The sequence below is a fragment of the Octopus bimaculoides genome, chromosome 2, assembly GCF_046866305.1.
Source record: "Octopus bimaculoides isolate indiv1 chromosome 2, ASM4686630v1, whole genome shotgun sequence".
Classification (NCBI taxonomy): domain Eukaryota; kingdom Metazoa; phylum Mollusca; class Cephalopoda; order Octopoda; family Octopodidae; genus Octopus; species Octopus bimaculoides.
The window spans coordinates 19,664,757-19,687,373 of NC_142929.1; the positions used below are offsets into that span (position 1 = coordinate 19,664,757).

At 33.4% G+C, this 22,617-nt stretch overlaps 1 protein-coding gene across 1 annotated transcript in view; it reads left to right on the forward strand.

Annotated features, from left to right (window-relative positions):
- The first annotated feature begins 18,189 nt into the window (after positions 1-18,189).
- LOC106882687 (5-hydroxytryptamine receptor 1D) overlaps positions 18,190-22,617 on the forward strand; it is an 85,579-nt gene continuing 81,151 nt past the window's right edge. The window contains exon 1 of the mRNA XM_014933449.3: positions 18,190-18,210. The gene's annotated coding sequence lies outside the window, so the exon portion shown is untranslated. The remainder of the gene's footprint in view (positions 18,211-22,617) is intronic.

Sequence of the window (22,617 nt, forward strand, 5' to 3'; positions counted from 1 at the left end):
TTGAATAATTATATTAAAAATACATTATAAAATTATATTAAATATATTTTTAAATGTCTGTAATATAAAGAAAGATGAAAATAAAATCTAGATTGATGTATATGAGGCTGATGGTTACGAATACGAAGTTGACGCTGAAGTTACTGAATTTGTTAATGACGAACTTCAAGGGAATACCCTGTATTAATATGGTTTTGAATACTCTGTCCTTTCGCATATCTTTATGAAACTGTTTGTTGTGTGTGCGTGTGTGTGTGTGAACGCATGCATGCGCATGTGTGTATGTGTGTGTATGCGTGTGTGTTTATTTCAAAGATACGTTTTTTTGTATACCGTAAACCGTCTCTGTTCTTTCTTTGACATGAAAGTAATGTCAATTTTTTTGTCTCTAATTTCCCTTCAAATATTTTCTTTAATCATAATGCATCGGAAACAGACCTGTAACTACACACTGCCCGTTCATACGATCATACCATTTGAACGCTTGCATATGACCTTTGCATTATATTTTGTCAATATTTGCGAAACACGAGTTTTACCTTTGCCAAGGTTTGTCAGGAGAAAGGTCAACATAAAATCAGCATTATTAATGTTCTCAAATATTATCTATGAAATAGAGTATTATAGGAATATATATATATATATATATATATATATATATATATATATATATATATATATATATATATATATATATATATATATATATATATATATATACATATACATATACATATATATATGCATATATATATATATGTATATATATATATGTATATATATACATATATATATATATATATATATATATATATATATATATACATATATATATATATATATATGTATATATATACATATATATATATATATATATATATATATATATATATATATATATATATGTATATATATACATATATACATATATATATATATATATATATATATATATATACATATATATATATATATATATATATATATATATATATATATATACATATATATATATGTATATATATATATACATATATATACATACGTACGCGCATACATACATATATATATATATATATATATATATATATATATATGCATACATGCATATGTAAATATACATACATATAAATACGTATATATGTATATATATATATATATATATATATATATATATATATATATATATATATATATATATATATATATATATATATATAACTTTATATTGCGCAAAATTACTTTTGGTGTCCATAAACTAAATCAATTAAATATAAACAAACAGGTTATAAAAGACAATAACTGAGAACATATTTCAAACATTATCTAATATCAAACGCATGATATTAGATAAGGTATGACGTAATTTCAATAAAATATTAACCAGAAAGACTCGCTGTTGTGGTCATTGCTGGTGTTTCAGCTACTGTTATATTTGGTTAAACTGGTTTTAGATCTGGTAGGCCTCTGTTCAAAGGCGCTCCGGTTAAGACATCAGAGCTGGTATTGTCTAATAATTTCTCCCTTATTCGTTTTTGGTGTGTTGTTCATCTCTAGACCTGACTTGATCAAGCAAAATTCCGATCACAGCTTACCCAGCTAACCATGCCATCTTCTTTTACAGCTTCTTTTGATCTAAAATATATTTTCCTGTTTGAATGTTGGTAGTGTTATGAGGCAAGATAAGCACTGGTGCTACTCTTATCAGATCGAACGATCCATACAGGCTCACTGATTCGACGTTGCAGGAATTTGTTATTCAGGAAACCGAAAATTTTTATTGCTAGCTGGAAAAATTATAGTACTGAAATAAGGATTTCAAATTGTGGTACAAGGCCAGCATGTTCGTTGGGAAGAGCTAGGCAATTATAGTAATCCCTAGTTCTCAATTGTTATTTATTTTATCGACCCCGAAAAGATGAAAGGCAAAGGCGACTTCAGTGGAATGTGATCTCCGAAAGTGAAGACAAACGCAATACTGCTAAACATCCTGCCAGTACGCCGCCTTACAATGCACTGGAAAATGCAATAGATCAACAACATTTTTTTCTTTTTTTACTTTGTTTATACTTAACTTATGTTTGAATAATATTTAAAGAATATTTAAATCATATGGCATATGATCCTGTATACAGTTCTATTTGCGACAACGTATCATATGCCACATTATATCGTATTTGAATTTGATTTAAAAAAAAAAATATTCGAATTTAAGCATTGAAAATAGAGAAAAAATATGCTGTTTATTTTAGAAGTAATTTTATAAGTAATCTCATATATACGAGGGATATCTTAGTGACGTCTTATTCGGAGATTTATATGAATGTTACTTACATTGCAAATATATACTGGAAAACTGTATATTTACGAAGCAGAAAAACGAAAACAATGATATTTTGTTAATAGAAGATAATTTCTCCTGCCTCCCACACTTGCGATATGTATTTTGCTGCCTTAGGTTAATAAAGGGAACAATCATTCTTATTATTTACATCAGGTTGATACTACGAAATGTATATTTTAGGCGGTCCGATATAAATGTATACAACTATTTTGGGTGTCGTTTTAAACGATTACTTTCTCAATGAACAACTGTGCTATTGTAATATTAAATAACAAACTGCGAGTTTCAGAATCTGAATATACAACAACACGTATTAATTGGGTCAGTGAAGTAGTGGAGCAAGAATTTTTTTCATTAGTTTACACAAATATCAAACGGAATGTGATAGAAGATATCGATTTCATTGACAATTAACCCCATTTTTTATAATCAAATTCAATTTAAATTCCACTCGTCTGCTGCTGTCAATAGTACAGATGATGTTTTCCTTACTGCGGTTTTCGCTGTTGTTGCTGCTGATGTTCCTGCTGCAACTAAGTGTAATATTCTTAGTGACACCAATAATTGTAACAATAAAACTATTACTTTATCTATTTATGTGCCTACAATATGATGACTGATGAAAGATATTTGATGCTGCAAGTTTCGTATTATTCCGCGATTCTTCGCAGAAAATCGGAAAAGAATTTTAGCTTTAATGTGTCACTTCTAATTTATTGTATAAGTACACAATTTTTCGCAATAATATATTATCAATAATTGTTATTAATCGCAACATATCTGATATTTTTTCATATTTATAGAAATTCAGGGGAGATAATTCTATCTTCCGGAAATAATTCACATCAATTTCCTTGAACTTGAATGAAAATATTATGATATTTTATATCTAAATGTTTAATGTTAATTAAGATATATGACAAGAGTTAACACAAATTCTAATTAGCATTCTCGGTTGATATTAGCAGTTGGCACGGAGGCTACCTGGCAGTCTCATTAGCACGTCAGGCAAAATGCTTTGCGGTATTTCATCCGACTTTACGTTCTGATTTCAGATTTCGCCGAGGTCGATTTTTCTTTCACCCTCTCGGGGAAAATAGAGTACGTAACCGTAGAGCACTGGGGTCGTCATAATCGACTTATCCTCTCCAGTAAACTGCTGGCAAGGCTATCTGGCAGACTCTTTAGCACGTGGGGGTAAAATGTTTAGAGGCATTTTGTCCGTTTTGACTTTCTGAGTTCAAATTCCGATAAAGTTGAATTTGACTTTCATTCTCTCGAGGTCGATCATATAATTACCATTTGAGCACTTATGATATTTCTTCTTACATTATCCACTCAATGTAGACGTTCAACAATTGTGGAGAAAAAATACAACCCTGTGTTGTCATTATTTACTCGAATGCAGGACATTTGCTGAGCATGAAGAAACTTCATGAGCCTAATGATGTTTTCGGAGACCGAGAATAGACATGAGTCTCCATATGTGGCCATAGTTTACAGTGTCAAAACTCTTTCTGTAGTCAACGTAGCCAAGGAAATTTATAAGAATATGTGCTGTTTATTTTCTAAAATTGTTTGGGTTTTGTGCAGATGTTTTCTTGTGCCATGTCTACCTCTAAGGCCAGCCGGTACTTTAGCTATTTCTTCTTCAAGGAATAGATCATAATTCTTGTATAGTGATCAAAATTACTTTACTTTCTGTACTTGCTAAGACTGAAGCCGGACTACAAGAAATGAATGAGTTGAGAAGGTATCAATTACGCAAAGATTTTATCTCAACCATAAGAAACAAAAATCATGGTTGTAGAAAAACAGAAAGTAAAATGTCAACAGCAATCTAGACAGACAGAGGCTCGAACACGTTAGATTGTACGTGTATCTCAGGGCCTGAATCGCTGATAGAAATTAGCGCACATCTAGCCATCGCAACAGCATCCATAGAAAACCTTAATAATATCTAGAGCAGCAAAATGGTCCCAGCTAAGTTTCAAACAAGGTTAGCGCTAGCTATCATTTGACCAGAAGGCATTTATGGTTATGAAGCATGCACTCTGAAAAAATTTGAAGAGAATATAATCAATGCATTTGAAATATGGACGTATAGGCAAATGTTATGAATTTCTTATAAGGAACATTTGGTATATGAATGGGTGTTACAAGAAATAGGTGAAAACAACTCATGAAAGTTATGAAAAAAGAAAAAAAAACAAAGCTTATCTATTATGACCATATACCAATAAACAGAAGTTAGGAAAGCATTATCATGGAAGGAAGAGTAGAGAGCAGAAAATCAAGAAGAAGGCTAATAAACCACTGGATGGACAATATCAAGGCAGTTGTTGTATCGTCAACGTAATGCCGGCGCTAGATAGATGACAAGGACGACGAAATACAGTATATATTAATACATATAAGCGTATGTTTTCATGTATGTCTATATATTTATGTGTGTATGCATATATCTGTGTATACACATATATCTATGCTTCGATATGTATATGTATATTTGTATGTCTATATATATGTATATGTGTATGAATATATACACATAATTACTCAAATATTATACTCATAAGTTTTTGCTTGTGTGTGTGTGTGTGAGAGAATGTTTATGCGTGTATGTGTATATATCTTTGTATGTGTTTGTATGCGTATGTGTAAAATAAGACGATGTGAATATGCATGGTATTTATGTATGGTTCGAAGATATTAGGAAACGAAATCTGTATAGAAACGGTATGTGTTTTACAAGAGCCCGTTGAAGTAGTTAAGAAATAAAAGAGTAAAGGACAACTGGCATCATAAGTATGTTACATACAAGGCGGGTATTATATATATATACCGCACCCACAAATACACTTATACATGCAAACGTAAACACACATACATATATACATCTTTGCTTATATATATTTCCATATTCACACATACATACATATACGTATATCTATTTATGCATTGGTATGTATACACACACAAACACTCACACACAGTCACACACATACATACACACACGCATACACACGCACACACACACACACACACATATATATATATATAATATATATATATATATATATATATATATATATATATATATATAGAGAGAGAGAGAGAGAGAGAGAGAGAGAGAGAGAGAGATAGATAGATAGATAGATAGATAGATAGATACACAGGCGTACACTATGTTTCTAAGTTTTATTAGTATATGAATGTATACATGTTTTTATGTATGCATGTATGTATGTGTAGCAAGGCCGGGAATCTTTTCTTAGAATCATATTATATTGATGACGGTATTTGTTGGATTTTGGTTTCTTTACTGATGTATGTTCTTTCACGCCTTGTTATACGGATCCTTGTTAGTTTGGAATATATTACTAATATTCAATATAATTGCCAGATATTTTCACTGTCAACCTCCTAATAAGTGTATTCAATTATGAATGACAACGATTCCATTAAGTGTTCAGGTGTCTATTGAATTAAGTGCCAATGATTGTGTCTGTAAAACAACGGTCTTCATTAAATTGCCTTCAAAGATAAAACAATCGATAACATTATTAAAAGCAAAGGCCTTTATTCATTTAATATGGAGAACCATTTCATTCTCTTTCATTTTATTTTCAACATCTGAGCCCTTCTCTGGTTGTCTAAGTCGTCTTTGACGGGTCAGAAAGCGATAGTAGAGTCTCAATAGGACGAAAGTAAATCCTGTTTTGTACTTATACACATTTATCTCTCCCTCTCTCTTTTTCTCAGTATCCCTCTATATTTCTCGCTCCCTTTATCTCTCCGTGTCTCACGCTTTCTGTCTCTCTCTTGCAAACACATAGACATCGATATATACATGCATGGTAACCTGTTCATAATAGCATATGTATTTACACACAACTTGTAAACACCACAAAACTGTAATCTTGGTAGTTGATACGTTTAAAAATCATCAAATTTTTGGCAGTTACTCATAAATAAATTACTCACAAAATTACATTCTTTGGCAAAGTATATTTGTTCAGGCTTAGATAGTACTTTAAATTTAAACAGGTTAAATAGTGGCACTCACTTACTGGATTTTTCTAAAATATCAGGAATGTCTCAGACTAACGAAACAAATGTATTATTATTCTGATCAGTTAACCTTTACTCATGGTCAGTGTAAGGCTAATGTGATCTCCGGTTGTTAGATCTACGCTTTTTAAAACGAATGAACCCACACTGCATTGTATTAATTCTACTACTTGATACACGCAAATTATGGGAAATCAAAATCTCTCTGAACAACTTGCCTATGAAATATTCTGTCCCCTTAGGGTGAATAGCAACAGAAAATGGTTTACTAAAACCTGCACAGAAAACCATCCGTCATCTTGAGACAAACTAGTTACAGTATGATTTTTCCCTTCATGCTGTTGGTGAATGAATGGAATAAGTTAAGGAGATGTGAAAAGAAAGAAAACAAAAGAGACAGTAATTTGCTTAATGTATTTAGATGTATGTGACAGTATATATAAATATGTGTTTGAACAGAGTGTGTGTGTGCGTATGTCTCCTCAAATATATATATATATATATATATATATATATATATATATATATATATATATATATATATATATATATATATATAGGTATATATATATGTATGTATATATATTTCTCATAAAAATCATTAAGATCTATTGGATCTCATGTCATCACTCCCATATTGGCGCCTGCTTCGTAAAGGGATTCTTTTTTTCTTTTTTGCAAAATCAAAATCAATTATCGATTGATTAATAGTGGCGTAATGGACATATGAAGTAAGTGAAGTGCAACGTCAGTCAGATGATGAAAAAGAAACAAAATTCGTGACTACAAGTAATCGATAATGTGAGTGTAGGAAGCATTGCAAAAAGCAAAAGTGAAGTCAATAGAACTATAAACAGTTTTATCTGACTTGATTAGGTGCAGTTGCTCTTGTTGCAAATTTGTTGGAGGCAGCTACTTGTTATAGAGTCTCGGGTAACCTGGTTTCCTGCGTTCAAGAAACAAATATTGGATTGTCTAATGTTGCTAATTTTTGTTGTATGTATGGATATTGCTGCTACTGTTCTTATATTTGCTGCTACCATTAATTCTGTCTCCATAGATGCTGGTGACGGGGATTTGTGATTTTGAGGTATGGGGAGTACATGTTAATGAAATACACATCAATCATGCAGTATACATAATAGCTGGAACTGTGAGCTAAAAATCCACGTAACAGAATCCAATTTACGTAGAATTGTGATATTGTCTTGTTTACGAGGTTTCTGACAACAAAATTTGATTCGAATCAACTGGAGCCAATCATCATTTTAATAATTGTGATGCCGGTGCCAGCGTGGGATGCTCGAGGTCGTATTGACTACAATCATTGGGTTGCTGCAATATTTTCAAACAATGCAATCTAATGATACGTAGTATCTTTATTAATGGCACTGGTACGTAATAAAATTCTATTTAGATATGTTTATGTCAGATATCTGCCCGAAAATTAGGTTAGCTGTTACCAATATTTGGTTCACATGTATTTTAAATACAATAAGTATTGCAGTAATTTCTCTCTGAAGAGGGATGCAATGCCAATAAAAATATTCATGTATCATGCATGATTTGAAATAATATATTATGTTCCATTTGTAATTGAATTCCAGAATATTTCGATTTTGAATTGAAGAGCTATCCATTAAAACAAGTATCTACATCCATACGATTGATAAGTAAACTTTGTATCAGTGACCTGGAGCTAGTAAACTATTCATGGAACTTCTACATCGAAAGCAGTAGTTTTAGCGCATCAAACAAGTAAGCAATAAACCACATATGTGTCAACTCCACACTACAACGTAGTTCCTGTTTTACGTATTCAGTATTTCATTGCAAACTCTACTCCGGCTCCTTACGAGGACAATTCGCTGGACGACATTCTCTACTCACAATTTCACAAAATACATCAAATTCCAAATGAGAAAAATTAGTGTGAGCCGTTTGGACATCCTCGGGGTGGATAGACCTGCAAAGAATATGGATACGACTAATTTTCCATGGACTAAATATATAAGAGCCGTCAATAAATATTGATTTCAAATTTTAGCACGCGGACAGCAATTTTGTAGGCGTTGGTAAGTCGATTATGTTGACCCCAGAGTTCAACTGCCATTTATTTTATCGACCCCGTAAAAATAAAAACAGTCGGACTCTGCGGAACATTAAGAGACACGAAATAACACTGAGCATTTTGTCCCGCGAGCTAACGAATCTTTCAGCTCGTCGCCTTTAAATATTTCCCAGTAAAATATATACAACTTGCACATCTTTTATAGAAGATGCCATATATGCTCTGATCCGCCTATCTGAAAACCATGCCACCGACTCCCATATGAAGTAATAAATTGCTTGAGTTTAGTATAACACACTGGATACATTGTACACTCTTCTTATTCTTCACTCTGTTTCTCTGGGTGCAGGTCAGCATTGCCCGAAGAGAACTATTTTAATGGCGTTACAGCCAGGACTTTTCTTTACGTTAAATGTATTTCGGAAAGAAAATCTTTCCATATTCAAAACTAAAAAAACTGGGATTTTCAGGAGATTTAGTGGTTAGTTTTATCAGGTCGAACATACTTATAGAGACTCTTTTCCTATAGTTCAAGCCTCCAGATAACTCTAACAGTTGCAACAAACATGTTGAATTGTCGTATAATGCGATTAATATGTGGATACTTGAAATGCTTTCAAACGTATAGTCTGGTCTGTATGCAATGGGAACGTTTAGTCATATTCATTAAAACCCTATCGTTTCTCTGAGTGTCAAGTAAGCTGTGTAAATACTCATATTCTGTCTTTGTATTTGGTGGATTTTGATTGTGTTGACCATATTTCGGATACAGATAAAAGAGTTTTTAGAAAGCTTGTCGAGTAGACCTAGACAATATTATTCATGATGGTGCACTTGGCGAAGATTTTGATTATGATATGCTTCAAGAAGCTGACCACGCTGATTATCTTGTTTTCTTAGACATAGAGTACCTCTAACTAGGTCATCTAATTTTTTATTACGTTAGGAATACTTCATTTGATATTTCAGCAAGGCAAAAGACGTAGTAGATGCAGACACGTGGACTTGGTACGTCAGATATAATAGGAAAAATATATATCTTGCTGTCCGCCATTGATCAGTCGTGATCAGAAACAATCTAGTTATGACTATAATGCAATTTTTTGTTGCATTGTTTCTATTGCTTGATGGTAGCATACAATATGGAAGATATTTGGTCGTTCTGACCTCGTTGATTTTAACCAACTGTGTCGTACTGAGGGGCATATTAGAAGAAGCACAAAATGACGTACCCAGTAGGCAGGTTTCAGTTAAGTATTTCGAATGGTTTCTTATTTGCTGCTAAACACAAATCTTTAGCAAAAATATCCTCGCAAATCGATATTAATGGTGCAATAAACGCATTAACAATGTAGGGTTTCGCAGCATAAGTGCCGTTTAACATACATTATGCAGCTGAACAATTTATCTCGAAGCATGCAGATATATTTTAAATGCAACGACAATTGAAGTTTGCTGACGAGCGAAATAAAACCTGTGCCTTTTCATTAAGATAGCAGGGAATTTTCTGATAAGAACGACGTAAAACGTATGATAAGAGCTCTCATAAGTAATTATTTCAACATAGAAAACATTCCAATTGTTAATGCTAGAAAATGTATTGGCCATCATTCGTGGTCTTAATCGCATGTTATCGCATGTTTGTGCGTGCGTGTACGTGAAACTAGGCTATGCATGGATTTATATACACTCCTCCACAGGCGTATGTAAATGTATGTGTGTGTGTGTGAATGCGCACGAGTATATGTATGTATATATAAATATATATATATATATATATATATATATATATATATATATATATATATATATATATATATATATATATATATATATATACATATATATATATATACATATATATATATATACATATATATATATATACATATATATATATATATATATATACATTTATATATATTTATATGTACACACACACACCACACACACACACATATATATATCTATTTATATATATATACATATATATATATATATATGTATATATATATATGTATATATACACAAACATATTCATACCTATATATACACACACACATGCACACAGACACGCACGCACACACGCATATATGTAAGATGTATGTGTATATGTGTGTGTGTATGCATGTGTATGTATGTGTGTAATCTATCACTGTTTTGATTATTTATGCCTGTTGGAAGGAAGGGAATTTTCTACTCATAAGTCAGTTTATATATTTTTCTTTATAGAACCGAAGGAAAGAAGGATGCATAAAAATATACATGACAAACGTATTTCACTAATACCTATTCATTATTGTCCATATTTTATTAACTGTGCCGAAATAAAGAAGCAAACTAAAGTTGCAATATACTCTGATATTAATATATTGTTTACGAACAAACCTAAGTTATTTTCTTTTCAAAAACACAAATCCTGATATATTGATGCTCGCAAAAATAACTATTGAATAGTCTGTACAATGACAGCAGCATTTACCTCATGGCCTATTTTCCAGTTCTGCTGTTTGCAGCTTTATTCTAACCATTCTGAGTAACACGTATTGGACACGTATTCCGATCTAAACGCTTAGTAATCTCAGTCATGTATATCCGGGGCTATTACCGGAGAATCGTTAGAGAATCGTTTAAAACTTTCAGTAGTATTTTAAGCTGTTTTTGAAGTGGTTGTTTATTCTTATTGAAAGAGAGAAAATCCACTTCTCAAGAGTCAATTACATTCATAAATTTTTAAGGTTTTCGTCAGTGAAACGAATAATGCATATCATATGACATCTATGTCAGTTCTTAATTTATTTTTGTTTGAAATATAATCTTCAATAATCGTATATTGCTGGTGTTTAAATTTTAGACTTTTTCAGTATATATTTTGCAAGGTTCTTTGGGACTGATTTGTATGTATTCATTTTGAAAATAATTATGGATATTTATTCAAATTTTGCATAGCTTAATGATTCCGTATATAAACGGGCGCGCACACACACACACACACACACACACTCACACACACACACACACACACACACATAATTTCCTTGCTCTATATACGCGCACGTTATCACACACACTCACTTATAAATTCGCGTAAACGTACCAACATGAACACATACGCACGTACACGCACAAATGAGATTACTCCAAATTTTCTGCGAAAAATATTCCCCAATAAATTTTACAATATTTTTCTAATGTTTAATTATTTACATTTACACGTATTTCAACAATCTCTATGTTGAACAAATATTATTATTTGCATATCTTCTTAAGCAATGTGTTGGTCGTAAAATAACACCTATACCATTGTGTTGACAATAAAATTTAAGCTCCTGTCTACATGGCTTTTCGTCTATTACAATTTGAATTCAAAGAGAGAATTTTAGGCATTTTATTTTCTTTTATATTTATCTTTTGTTTGTGATGGTAGTGGTAGGAAGAGTATAAAATCTGCATTATACGAAATGTCGACCGCATCATTGTAAATTCTGTGCAATTTTGAAATACACTTTGTCATTTCATATCGCATACATTGTGTACTAATTCAACTGTGTTTCGACGAAGTTTAAGAACACCGGGGAAGTTTAACGACAGAACACCGGGGAAGTTTAACATGTGAGTACGATAAATCACTGCTCCGAAACTTATCCAAAAACATCGGAAATAAAGACATCGCATGGAGCCCAAATATAGCTGACAAAGGGTTGGACTATACCCGAGTAAGTAATACTCATTGAAATTTATTCCTATTTTTCCAAATATAATGATGTATTTTAACTTGATACCTCCACTACCCGAACAGCGATCGTAAACACACGTGTTACATCAAAATACAGACCATCCCCAAACCCAAACACCATATACAAAAAATAGCTGACAAAGGGTTGGACTATATCCGAGTAAGTAATACTCATTGAAATTTATCTCTATTTTTACAAATATAATGATGTATTTTAACTTGATACCTCCACTACCCGCACAGCGATCGTAAACACACGTGTTACATCAAAATCAGACCATCTTCGAACCCCAAAACACCATGTACAAAAAAATTACAAACATATTAAATAACACCGGTATTATTTCACCCAAGAATAACAACCGAGAAGTACGTACTGTAAGCTTGTTAAGAAAAAAATACGAAGATATGAACGTGCAAAACAATCTGACAACAGAAATAAACGAACCGGTACCCTACGAAAACGACGACCGTCAAAATAAAGGACCGGACGTTGTTCCTCATGTCCCGCAAACAAAACCAAAACGGCATAAATGGACACGTGAGGAACACATTTCGATCCTACACGCCTATTTCACAGCAGTACTCTACCCAAAAAACGAAAACGCAACAACACATACATATAAAACATGGAAGAAAAATAATGTAAATATAGACCTCGATAAAACAATGAACCCTAACAAACTAGCTAACATAAGAAGATATATTCTAAAAGCAAAAAAAATATCAGAAATAGAAATAGAACAATTGAAAGAAAAAATACATCAGGAAAATCTAGATAGTAGTCACACAGCAATGCCAAATAATAATATAAACACTGAGATAGCAAAACACGAGGACAAACGTAATATGCCCGGCAAAAACGAAGTAAACAAAAAACAACAAACCCAGACCGTAGAGATGTTTAATAGTGTACAAAAAGCACCAGTCCAGAACACCACAGACAAACATATGAATGAAAAGGAAGGCAAAACAAATATAAAGCCTGGAAATAACGAAGGGAAACCTAGTAATTACGATACTATGAAAATGAAAATAACCGAAGAACTGAAAACCGCCGATCTTAGAATGGACCACAGATTATATCTCCCAAAAATCAAAATAGACAATAAAACAACATCAATAATAAATAGCATAAACCTGGCCGTCACGGAACTAACAACCACAGAAACAACAGGCAATATCACTGAACTAAATGACATGATATATGCGGCAGCCACTGCAGCCACAAAAGAAGCAGGATACTCACTCAAACCCATCCGAACAGGAGTTCTACCACCCAAACAGACCTTGTAGATAAATAACATCCAGAACAAAATTTAAAAAAAGAGAAAAGATTTATCGATTCTCAACGAAATTAGTAAACAATCAACACTACTAAGTAACAAGAAGAAAACAAAAATACTGTACAAATGCAGCATTACAGAAAAAGACTTACCTGAGGCAAAAGAAAAACTAAAGCAAGACATCCTTGCCAAAGCACAGAGGATCCGCCGGTATGAGAAACGCCAACGTTTCTTTGAACAAAACAAACAGTTCAAATCCAACCCCAAAAAACTCTACCAAGAACTGGGTAAAAATAAAATAGACATTACTTCAGCACCAAGAGCAGAAGAACTAGAGAAATTCTGGAAACAAATATGGTCGGTGAAGCAACAACCCCAAAAAAAGGACCATTAAAACAACGAACTTAGCACCTGAGCAACTCTGGGCCCCTATAACAACTGAAGAGGTAACCCAGACACTGCAAAGACTAAGCAACTGGAAAGCACCTGGACACGACAAGATCCCCAATTTCTGGTTAAAACACCTGCCAGCAATGCATAAAAAGCTGGCAGAAAACTTTAACAACATAATAGCAGATCCAGAAACAATGCCTGAATGGCTCACAAAAGGGAAAACCATCTTAATCCCCAAATCCACGGAAACGGAGAAACCACAAACTATAGACCTATAACCTGTCTCCCTACGATCTACAAAGCCTTTACTGCAATAATATCGCAGAGAGTGAGTAAACACCTGGAAAATAACAACCTGTTTCCAGAAGAGCAGAAGGGATGCTGCAAGGGCTCATACGGCTGTAAAGATCAATTATTGATCAATAAAGCCATAACTGAAGACAGCCGCAGAAAGAATAAAGGCCTCAGTATGGCCTGGGTGGACTACCAAAAGGCTTTCGACAGTGTTCCCCACACGTGGATTCTGGAGACACTAGCCATAAACAAGGTGGCACCAATTATCATAAAATACATAGAGCACTCAATGAACAAATGGCAGACAGTGCTACAGCTCCAAACAAAAGAGGGACTTGTGAAAACGAAAGCCATCCCCATTAGAAGAGGAATATTCCAGGGAGACACGCTCTCTCCACTCCTGTTCTGCCTGGCACTCACACCTTTAACAGAATTGCTAAATAGAACTGGATGCGGTTACAAATGCTATGGAAAAACAGTCAGCCACCTTCTATATATGGATGACCTAAAACTATATGCAAAAAACGACAAAGAGCTAGAAACACTACTACAGACAGTACACGGCTTTACCAAGGAAATAGAAATGAAATTCGGATTAGAAAAATGTGCCAAAGCAACCCTGAAAAGAAGAAAATTAGTTAAAAGTAGCAATATAACACTAGATAAAGCCAATGAAATAAGAAAACTAGACGAAAGCCAACCATATAAGTATTTAGGAGTCAATGAACTAGATAGGATACAACATACACAAATGAAAGAAAAAATAAAGAAAGCGTACTATAGACGAGTTAGATCAATACTAAAAAGAGAGCTCAATGCTAAAAACAAGATAATGGGTATCAACACTTTAGCTGTCCCAGTTATAAGCTACAGCTATAACATCCTTAACTGGACACTAAACGAACTATGTAAAATAGACAGGAAAACAAGAAAAATAATGACAGGATATAGGATGCACCACCCAAAATCTGACATAGAAAGGCTATATATACAACGCACAGAAGGTGGCAGGGGTCTTAAACAGCTAGAAAACTATTATAAAATAACCACCATAGGACTGCAAAAATACCTACTCCAGAAGCAAGGGAAACTAATACAAATAGCCACAAAACACGAGCAAAACAAAAAACTGTTTTCAGTATTTAAGGAAGCTGACAAATACAAACAAGAAATCAATCTACCTAACAAATACGAAGAAGAAGAAGAAGAAACAACAAAAGCTATAAAACAAATGAAATCCAAACTAAAACTAGAACAGCAACGGACCATGATAAAACGATGGCAAGAAAAGCCCCTACATGGTAAATACTGGGCTAAACTAAATGCGAAAGAAATAGACAGAGAAAAATCCCAGCAATGGCTGAGAAGCTCAGGACTCAAAGCAGAGACTGAAGGATTTTTAATTGCTGCACAAGACCAAAGCCTCCCCACCAGAAATTACCAAAAACACATAATGAAAAGAAATATAACAAGTAACTGTAGAATATGTGGAGATCGACAAGAAACAATAAATCATATTATCTCTGGCTGCCCAGTCCTGGCTAAGAAGGAATATATTCACAGACACGACAGAGCTGGGACCTATATACACTGGAAGCTATGCCAACATTATGGAATAGCAACAGAAAAAAGATGGTATAAACCCACGCCAGAAAAGGTCACAGAAAACGAGAAAGCAACCATACTCTGGGATATGCCAATACACACAGATAGAGAAATTAAGGCAAATAGACCAGATATAGTTGTCAAAGATCATGAAGGAAAAAAATGCCTTCTAATTGATGTTTCAATACCAGCAGATGACAACGTTTCTCTAAAAGAAATGGAAAAACTTTCAAAATACAAAGACCTGGAAATAGAGATAACTCGAATGTGGAATCTAAAAACAGAAACAATTCCTATCATAGTAGGTGCCTTAGGTATAATAAAAAAATATTCAGACAAATACATAACAAAAACACCAGGACTTACAAATATATATAACATACAGAAAATTGCACTACTGGGTAGCGCACACATTCTACGCAAAACACTTTCAATACAGTAAACATAAGAGCACCACAGCAAACCACAGCACATACCCAAGGCGCACAGAGCTGCGCTCGGTAGTGAAGTGAAAGCACGCTATAAAAATAAAACTACTGAATAATAATAATAATAATAATAATAATAATAATAATAATAATAATAATAATAATAATAATAACAACAATAAGGATAATGATGATGATGATTCTTTTAGTTTTTTGTTTGGTAGGTGATGAGTGTACAGCCAGACATGGAACAGCTGTTGTTTCCACTTCGTACCTCTACTTCTGGTTTTCTCTCTGAAACGTCGGTATGATATCCCTTCGTCATATCTCATTTGATAGCCTTCGAAGTTCATTACGACCTGCTTTGGTATGCAGGTCTTATATAACCACATGTCATATCTTATCACATTAATACTAACCTCGCGTGTCATCCCTGTTATATTGTATCCATTCATGTATTGTAAGATAAGCATATAAGCGTGAGTACGGAACATTATTTTTCTCTGCTTTCATAATAATTCAGCAATTCTAACGTCCAGATTCACACTAATAAATCCCCTGTTTCTATTAAGACACCTATCAGTTAGGGTTTCATAAACGCTTTTTGTGAGGGCTTATAAAAACTCAGTCCAAATTTAGAGGAATATTACATTTTTCCTTGCCTGTCTTTGTATTCCTCAGGCAAGATGGTACACGAGCACGGCCGACTCCACGACAAGCAGTACCATGGCCACGAGTACAGCTACGAACACGGCCAGTTTTCTACGCTCTCTCTTTCATAGTTCTTGAAAACATCTTGGAGTTCGATGGTCAGTGTGAGCGTAGTTATCCCACAGACGGTGATGCCTACTCGTCCAGACGGAGGGTGAAGAAGCTGGGTATTGAAATCAATACAGCACAGTCAGAGCTAATAATGCCCATGTTGACAATGCCCTTACCCATCAATGGTTGATGGCTTCTGTCTTAAATTCAGAAATAGAAGCAGCCCAAGACCAATGCCTACCTACAAGAAACTACCAGGCCAACATATTAAAGCACAGCAACTTCCCAACATGTGCTTGACAACAACAAAATGAAACCTTTGATCATCTTGTCTCCAGGTGTAGTCTTCTTGCGCCTACAGAGTATCTCAATAGGCATGATACAGCATGATAGATCTTCACAATGTAATCACAGGGGGATTTGCAAAAACCTGGACCAGTCCCATGATAAAAATTGGTGGGAACAAAAACAACCCCCAGTACTTGAAAAGGATCACATCTCACTCCTCTGGAACTTCACTATTCAAACTGACAGAAAGATAGATGCAAATAGGCCAGGCATTGTATTGAAAGACTTCAGACAAAAATCAGGCCTTCTCATTGATATGACTGTCCCAATCGATATAAACATATCTGTTAAGACTGACCAAAAACTGAGCGAGTATAAAGATTTTGAAATAGAAATTGGCAAAATGTGAAACCTGGCAAAATGAGGACTAAAACAATACCTGTTGTCATAGGTGCCCTAGGAATGATAGCAAAATGGGCTGATTCCTACCTACCTCAGATAGCAGGAAACCCCAAAAATGGCAGAAATTCAAAAGATAGTGGTCATGGGTACTGCCAATATCCTACGTAAGATAATTTTCATGTTTTCTTAAACATTCTCTAGAACAATACTTTGTGTAGAACCAAATATATGACACCCTAGGTATAACACCAAAATGAAGGTCTAACTTGTCTCTTGAGGTCTTTGGATGAGACTTGGAACCAACTTGTACAAATGCAAAGCAGAAGCCAAACATAAATTAATAATAATAATAATAATAATGATGATAAATGATGATGATGATGATAATGTTTTTTTTAGTTTTAATGTTGATGTCAGTCATGATGATGATTTTAATAATTTTAATATTGATGTTAATAATGATGATATCGATGATGATAATAATATTCTTTTCAATCTTTTTTCAGCTACCAATGAAAAACTGCTGTGTGAGTATAAAGCTTATCTATCATATTGTATGACTGGCATCATTTATAAATTATGAAATTACGTTTAAGAGAAGAGATAGAGTTCACCAGATTATTGATTTTTTTGAAATATTGAACAATAGAGCACAAGATCATCACATTTACTATACTGAATTTAGAATATTGATAGAAATAAGAACAATCAATTTAGCTAATTTATAGTATCAAATCATTTCTCTTTTTTATACTTTTCATTAACGATATTATCCAACTTATATAACTAAATAATGTCTATGTGCTGTGTTGTCAATAGCACTACGTTTCGGTCTATTAACATTGTCTATTATCAGTTCTGAATAGCTGTTTTCAAATCATGTTATTGACATATTTCGTTATATATATAATTCTTCAAATCGTTCAAATAGTTTGAAGAATAGAAGAAAAAACAAACGATTCTTTCTCGACTCCACCCTACTGATTTGAAAAATAAAAGAACACGTAGTCCCAGATATACGAAAGAAGATGTGGTTGTCATTTTGTGACGTTGCATTTGTTCAGAGAAGTTAAAGCTCTTCTGGACTGAACAACCGTAACTACATTATCATAGTGTTTGTTATTTGGAAATTTCAGTTATGAATTATTTATATTTTATCTTTAATTGTTTCAGCCATTAGACTGCGGCCATGATGGGGCATCGTCTTGAAGAATATATAATCGAATGTATCGACCCCGGTACTTTATTTTTAGGTCTAGTACTTATACTATCGATATCTTTTGCCGAAGCGTTAAGTTACGGGGAACATAAACACACCATCACCGGTTGTCAAGCGGTTGACGTAAGGAGTACAAGCACAGACAGACAGACAGACACACACACACACACACACTTACGCGCACACACACACACACACACACACACACACACATATATATATATATGTGACGGGCTTTTTTCAGTGTCCGTTTACCAAATCCATTCACAAGACTTTGGTGGGCCCGAGTCTATATTAGAAGACACTTGCCCAAAGTGCCACGCAGTGAGACTGAACCTGTAACCATGTGGTTGGAAAGCAAGATTCTTACCACGCAGCCAAGCTGCGTCTATGAGGATAGATAATTCATCTTTTCCTGCAAATGCTAGAGTAGTGTCTTTCAACTGCTTGCACTAAAATGCCTCTTGTTGAAATTGTAAAGTCACAAATAGCCTACCCTCGTTGCATTAGATTTATACTGTGTTATAGACGTGAAATATGTGTGTTATTTTCATTTATCTTCTCCCCACCAGACTTCTGTAACTAGCCAAAACGTGTGTTACACGCTGTTTAAGAAACACTTTTCTAAACCAAATATATGTATACAATATGTATCTAGAAGACGATCGGAGTTTGATAGGTATGAGGAGTTGAGTTGGAAGACGAATGTAAAATGAATAAATAAATAAATAAATAAATAAATAAATAAAAGGTGGTTCATATTCAAATTACTTTCTAAACAGTAGACCATGCACATATGTTTTATATTTAAGAATAAACAGGAAATGTGAAATTGTATCGTTCCTGTTCTTATATTTTTTTTCAAGCGTATATAATAAGCGTAAATAGCTGAAGTTAATTCTCTTCAACGCGGAATGTAAAATACGTAGCAGACGTGACTTCCCGCTCGCTATAAGTACTGCACGTGCAACATTTTGTTTACCGTTGTTATTCTTGTTTACAACGTTGTAAATCTTGAGCGAGACGAAAACAGATCCAAAGAAAAAAACATCTCCCATTTTACTCTTATATGTTATAACCAGGCCTATACTATCGAATATTGTCTTTTATCGGTTTTAAATGATTTGTTGTGATATGAATGAAATTTAATAGCTATTTCTAATAGGCTTGTAGTATTTTTTCATGAAGGATATTGGTGGTGGTGATATGACTTTTAATATTTTTTATCAAGTGGGTTCTAATCGTTTTAGATAACGTCAATATCGTAATCGCAATATTACCATCGATTTTAACCTAATTCAACCATTTCACAAGCAACGATGCTCCGCTTTACAAAGACCTCTGTAAGCTTATACTATACAGTATGACGCGTATGAAATGCTTAAATCTGTACCTGAATAATTCAGCTGCACCAATGATTTTCTATGTGAACGAAAATCTACGAATAGAAATCAGTTAATCTTATCTTCTTTTATCATTTATTTGTTTTAGTCTGTGGACTGCGGCCCTGCTTGAGAAACTTCCTTGAAAGCTTCTGAACGAAAGTATCGCCTCCAATACTTACATTTTAAAGCCTGGCCCTTATTCTGTTGGTCTTTTTCCCAACCAGATAAGGTACGGGTACATACAGAAAAAGAAACAACATTAGTTCTCAAGCTCTGGTGGGCGACAAACACGAACTCACCCATATAGATATTTACGTATATAAGATGGTCTCCAAATCCATTCTCAAATATTTCGTCCACCCGGGGATATGGTACAACACCTCAGGTTTCAATCCGTGGAACTGAGCCTGAAACCTGCCACATTTGCGCCAGGAAATTGTTTTATCCAAATAGTGCTTTGCATTATCAGAAACATTAGTATAAGAATGAATGCATTAAGAGGATGTTTGATTTGATCTAAATAGCATTTGATGCATATTGAATGCCTATGATCTGTAAAATATTTAAACATCAAACTAACAGGAATTAATCAATAATTTTATATTTGCTATCTAAAAACATTCAGCGATTATAAAATATAATTATTGAAATTTTGTTCTGTTTATGGCAAATTTGTATCTTGATAAGGAATATAAATGTTTCTTGATTTAATTAAAGGATGATTTGTTTATGGTATCCTATCCATGAAGTAACACTAATTCAAATGTAACAAATATTATGAGATTTAGTAAACTGAATAAAATCATACAAAACTTTGCTTACTTCCTTTCATAGCTGCATCATTTACAATTGCAAATTTTATTTAATTACTAATTTTTTGATCATGAAAAATATTAAGTAATTCATTGAAATATTATTAAATTCATGTGAGCTTTTATGTAGCTTAAATTGGCCAATCTATTTTGGCTCACGTTTCTTCTACCAATACAACATGCAAAATATATTCTTTATCTATAATGTTACAGTTTCCTTTATGTGTTCAGACATCAGGTTTTCTTGTAGAAAGTCACAACAAGGGATCAAATGAAAGAATATCCCTGCACCAATAATAGGAATGAAGATGTAAAAGCAAAGTAGAAAGACTAGAGCTAGAACAGGAAAGTATGATGTACTGGGAACGAAAAATACAGGGATGTACAATAAGGGAACATATCAGTATGAGAAGCTATTAAATCCCACAGAACTCTTTTCTTAGTTTTGCAGTCAAAGGCGACTGCTGCATGATTATTACATAGCCTTAGAAACACGTATGAAATGTACTCTAGCAGTTACATGCTAGCGAATATGACATGGGAAAATGTGCCATGCTTTCAATAATTGTTTTATGTAACCGTAACTAAATATATCCACTCTCTCGACCAGCCTATTCTTGATTTTGCACAACGCCCAGAATGTAGCTGCTTAATCAAAAAGAATCTGCACTGCCCTCAGCGTGTAGGAATTTTAGCTGAGTAAATTATACATAGATAAAGTTAAATGCTTCTCTCGAATACACAGCGCTTTGCCCGGTCGAGAAATCGAACCCGTTCTCGTATCGTTTTTGGTCAACAAATTAGCCCCTTGAACACGTACTATTAGAAAAGGCGTGTACAACGAAAGAAAAGCACTTTGAAATCTAGAATTCATATACTTTGTTAAAAATATCTAATCATTATGTGTGTATGCTAAGAATTAATTTCAGACAGATGTGAGTTGCAGTAAAATGATCTAAGAAATTATTTTTTTGTTATTTTTTGAAACCTTTAATCTCTTGAACTATAGATGCTTATAACTAAGGGTTATGTTGTGTATGCCTAAAATCCCTTATCTCCAGGAAATTAATGTCACATATGTTTTATTTATAGCGGAATATTATCATGTTAACATTTAATTTTTCTCCTTACCTAAATGAAACTGCATCGGTATTGAATTAACATTTTAATAGCTTCTTATTTTCATGAATCATAGCAAATATATTCTTTTTAATTACATTTTTGTTTCCAGCTGGAAATTACCTACGTAACCTATTTTGGTATTTTGGGAGGATCTGCTGTATAAATATTCTTATCAGCTTTGTGAACACAGATTCTAACATTCTTTACTATTTATTTACGGAATTACACTGAGCTAAACTAATCTGAACTGGTATAGCTTAATCCATCGTAATTGTTTTTTGCTATTTCCTGCATATAGTCATATGTTCAATTGGTAGTTTTGCTCTCACGGTTTCTCCAGCTTTAGATTTCGCTATAATTTAGAAAAATAATAACGTGCTATACAATATAAGGAAG